This window comes from Pagrus major, chromosome 18 (genome assembly GCF_040436345.1).
Source record: "Pagrus major chromosome 18, Pma_NU_1.0".
In the NCBI taxonomy this organism is placed as follows: Eukaryota; Metazoa; Chordata; class Actinopteri; order Spariformes; family Sparidae; genus Pagrus; species Pagrus major.
Window position 1 is genome coordinate 16497515 of NC_133232.1, and position 5117 is coordinate 16502631.

At 39.9% G+C, this 5117-nt stretch overlaps 1 non-coding gene across 1 annotated transcript; it reads left to right on the forward strand.

The window, feature by feature from the left end:
- Positions 1-991: 991 nt before the first annotated feature.
- trnal-aag (transfer RNA leucine (anticodon AAG)) lies at positions 992-1073 on the forward strand. Its single transcript has one exon. It is a non-coding gene; the product is annotated as a tRNA-Leu (tRNA).
- The last annotated feature ends 4044 nt before the right edge of the window (positions 1074-5117 follow it).

A 5117-nucleotide genomic window follows, 5' to 3' on the forward strand; every position in this document is an offset into this window, starting at 1 on the left:
TCATCTCTGGTAATGAGCCTGGCTGGAGTTTATACTTCCAAATTTAATAAAGAGCAGCTACTGTAAAGCTAAAAAACGAAATAAAGTTTGAGTCCTTTTGAGTCCTGCTACATCTATTTTAGATGATGGAGTCTTGAGGAGTCTCACAGCCGGAAGAATGAAGCTGCTCTGTAGTCTGGTGGTATGGCAGTGGATACTTCTGTATATGCCAGATGGCAGCAGGATGAACAGACTGTGGCTGGGGTGGGTGTTGTCTTTTAGTATCCTTTGGGTTCTGTGCAGACATCTCACTTCACCGATGTCACTGATGTTTTTGGTCTCAGAAAGACACTCTCTTTAACTAATAGGATACAGAGTCAAGCCCCATTGCTGCAGTAAATGAAGATTATCCCTAATGTGCAGGAATCCAAAGCTTGTTAGGTCCCCTGGTGCCTGGTGAGGCTGCTGTGACTGCAGAGTTATTGCTTGGGGGAGGGGTTGAGCAAATGTCCAACAAGACAAATTTTTTTTTTTGCTCTTGAATTCTCGTCAGCCTGCTCCCTGTTGCCTAACTTTTCTTCGCTGGATTTCAGCTTTATGTTATTGAAGCTCGTTTTTGTTTCCACAACCGTTTATTACTATTTACCCTTAATTTTCTAGGCACATGTCAGTTTTTAAAACTCACATATAGTATCCTTGCAGCGCAGAGTGGCACAGTGGAAGAGTGCTGGGCCTATAACCCAGAGGTCAATGGATCAAAACCATCCTCTGCTAATTGTACGCACTCTCGATCAGCAAGGCTCCTTATGGAAAACAAAGAACTCATTGGCACAAATGCCTAAGACAGATGTATCTTCTGAGTGCAATCAACAGTTTTCCCCTTCCTTGCAGGTTGCTCATTCCTTTCAATTTGTGAATGTTTTGGCTCATTTTTTGTTGAAACATGTCCAAGTTTTCGTGCATATCTGCATACCTCACTACATTTTTGACTGTAGAAACAAAGTTCTGTGTAGGTAGTGTGGCCGAGCGGTCTAAGGCGCTGGATTAAGGCTCCAGTCTCTCAGGAGGCGTGGGTTCAAATCCCACCACTGCCATTTTACAGTGTTAGTCATCTGTTAATATGATGGCATTACACATTTCAAACATGTACGGGGCTCTTCCGAAGCCTTAGTCTATGAAGAAGAGTCTATACTGCAACCTCTATTTCCAGAAAGACATTGGTAGCAGGTTATGCTGGAAAGAGCTTCATGCAAGTTTTGATTTAAACAGTTGTCACTGGCAAAGAATCTCGGCACATTTTTTTGTTACCACAACTTTTTAAAAATGTGTCAACGATTTTCTGTTACCACAACTTTTTATAAGTCTTGAATGATCAACGTTGAGGTGGATCCCAGTTTGTCCCAGCCTCAAACATATCCTTGCAGAGCAGAGTGGTGCAGCGGAAGCGTGCTGGGCCCATAACCCAGAGGTCGATGGATCGAAACCATCCTCTGCTAATTCTACATGCTATGGATCAACAAGCCTGTTTATGGAAGATAAAGAACTCACTCATGTGCATATCTGCCTTCCTCACTATGTATTTGACTGTAGGAACAAAGTGCAGTGCATCCCACCACTGCCATTTGATGGTATTAGTCATCTGTTAATATGATGGCATGACACAGTTCAAACATGTATGGCTTTCTTCCAAAACCTTATCCTTAGCCTCTATGAAGAAGAGTGTATACTGCTATTTCCAGAAAGACATTGGCAGCTGATTAGACTAGAAATTGAGGTGGCTCCACGTTTGTCCCAGCCTGTTTTGAAAAATGTAGTATAAATCAAACTTAAAGGACTTTATGGATGTAGAACAAAGCTAGTACAAATTACCTTGTGAAAAACTATCAAAAAAAGGAAACTGAGACACCTTATTATTTATTAAAAGTACGCTCCCGTAACCATGTAGTGATCCTTCCTTTTGACACTTTGTGTTCATAGTTAATGTGTCTCACACTAGCACACACAAAGCTAGTGTTCCAAAAGACTAACAGTGTCACAGGCTCAGTGTGTTAGAGAAGTCAAGCAGGGAAAACAATGGACACAGTTTTCGCCTTTTTCAGCTGTTTTAGGTCATTTGGAAAATGTGGTTATTCAGTTGTGATTTAAGTGACTGTACTGGGCCTACTAGGCCATGTGGATAATGTTATTTGTTCTCTCTAGACTATGCACTAAGGCAGTGTTTCTTACATTAGAGGTTGAGACCCAAGGTGAACAAGCAGGTAATAGAATGATTTGAGAGAGTTTTACTAATGTTTTTATTCTTTTATTCGTTACATTTATTGTCATGTGTGGCATGAAAAATGATTAAAGGAGTACAATGCAGGAAAAAAATTTTTAGAATTCTACAAAAACAAATCCTCTCAATCATTAATTATGACTGTACTCATGCTATAAGTGTATGGGGTGTTGGTAGCTACAGAGACCCTGCCCTCATGAATTGTCATATTTTGCTGTGTGTTGGGAACGCTTTGGGGTGTCACCTTTGGGAAGTGGGTGGGTAACCCCCCAGCCAAAATAGCAGCTTGCAGGGTGTGAGGTGGGGACTCGAGTTGGGACAGGTCACATCGCTGTCACTGTCTCTCTCTTTTGCTCTCGGCCTGGTACTGATGTTTAAAGAGCAACAGGTCTGTGTGGCTGTTTGACCAAGGGCGGTGTGTTGAGTTACACACAGAGCCTGCACGTCGGCTGCATTGGCACAAAATCCGTAGGGGTTTTGAAGGGGTGTGGGTGTGTTCATTTGTGTTTTAGGGTTTTATTTGTCTGATTCACTGTTTTCCCAAACACTGCTCCCTGTCCCTATTCTCTAGTTTGCTCTACCACTCCTGCTCTCTCTGTCTGTAAAGCTGGAAGGAATGGTGTGTTTAGCAACGTCAAATGACAAATCCTGCGTAGTATACCTTTAAGCAGACATGGTAATAAAGCAGCATAGCAGACATTGACATATTTAACATGTTGTATGTAATATTTTCATGAAAAGTTAATGGGTAATTTCAACTTTCATGACCAAGAGTGGTTTTTATTTCACTTTTGTTCCCTGTTGCCTCTGATGAAATCCGTATTGATTTTGTTCCTTCTGCCAGTCCCCAATGCTGCTGAAGGCAATATCGTCAATCCCCTTTGCCTTCTAGGCGCTACCTCTCCATTACCACAATGTCTTCTGTTTGTTGATGCCTTCAACATCCAATTCAAGCTTGTCACATTCAGGTTTGTCAACAAGCTCTCATTTAGTTTCTAATCTTGTAAAAGATTGTCTTACATTTAAACCTGTTGAATTTAAAGTCTTGGATATATGCAGTTAAAGTCACAATTCAGTGGAGTAGCTTTAAAACAAAATTGAAAAATCTCCTTAAAGCTACTCAGCTCTGTAACCATGGACCCTGCCTTGTATTGCTTTTGCTTTGTCTATAAATGTCCTTGCTTTTAATATGTTGAATTGAACAGTCATTGCTATGATGCATGTGTGTGATGCACTCCTGTGTGTAACTCTGTATTATGTGTCTAAGTTTATTAAGGAGCGGTCTGTCACTGTGCGCCAGGGACTGCAGATGAAAATTAGCTTCAGGCTCACTCTGCTACAATTCAGCCAATGGTAATGTATTATTGTACATGGTTCCTTACAAATCAAAATTAATGTTTCTGGTTAGCAGGTGATAAAATGTCTTACTACTACTGCTGTAATTTAAAATCTACTCGCTTTTTCTCTTTAACCCTTCCAGTCCCAAGCCAAAAACTGTGTTGTCCTATTTCCATGTCGGTATCGATTTATTGCACTTTTCCAGACATTTTAAGAGAGGAGAAAAACCATTTAAAGCATTTTGAATAGGAAAGCACCGATGATGGCAGTTGTATGACACATATCGCATCCATTCCCCACAAAATCCATTTGTCTGCGCTACAACAGTCAAATTGGAAAATTTATCTAGCAAGGTTCACTGCTGAGTGGTAAGACTTGAGGGTAGAGACTTTTATAATAACAAGGGCTATTCAAAAATATCAATAACCTTTAAAAATTACAAATAAGAATTAAGAATTCTGAGCGGGTCGATACGACAGCTCATTTTAGTAGCTAATCTTTGAAATCAGTGTGGTAATTTTGGTAAAACTGAAGTCAAAGTCAAGCAAAATTTTAATGTTTCTGATGACATAGAGAGCAAGGGTCATCACATAGAATGTATAGCACCATGACCAAAAAAATTACATTTACAACTATTAAGTAATTCTTTCTAGGTAAATGCCTAATCCACTTTGCTGTTCTAGAGTTAAATGTGAAGGTTGATACCTGATGAAGACCTTTAAAGTTGACATTTTGCATCAATAAAGGTATGAAGCTAGAGCTAATAGACAAATAGCTTAGTTTAGCATAAAGAACAATAACAGGGGGAAGCAACTAGCTTGTTTTCGTCCAAAGGGAGCAGAAATCACTAACCAGTACCTCTAAAGCTCACTTAAGTAACATGTTATATCTTGATTGTTGACTTCTTTTTTCTTCGAAACAGTTTGTAGTTTTGTGGTAGACTCTAGGTAATCACTGCTCCCGACCAAGAAATAGTCAAACATTCAATCATTAAACAAATAAGATATAGCTCTTTTCTCTCTTTTCCAATTTATATTCTAATCTAAGCTTACAGGTTGCTAGCTCCAGCTACTAACAGTATTGAATAGAAGGATATTCTGTGTCCCTCAGCCAGAGAGGGACTGATAACAAGATGCAAAGAGGAGTTACATACAAGTGTGATAACTAATTTGGGCTAAACCAGGCTATTGATATGGAACACTGCCACTGATAAGATTAAATTTAAGGAAGAAACTAATATTATTCCCACTACCTCTCAAAATAATCAAAAATCTAATCACTTCCTCCCATTTACTGGTACAAACTACACTGTTCTGCTTGGCACTGTGCAGTTTTGTTCAGATTTGCCTCTGAATACTAGTTGGCTTTCATCCACACTTCTGAGCCCTCCCTTGGACATTTTAACCAACAGCTGCTGATGAGATGTGGATTCCTTCCCCCAGACCTGTATAATTAGAGCCATGAGAAGGGGAAAACATACTGGAGCACATCACTGCTGGAGGACACGAAAGTTTCCATGCTGCCC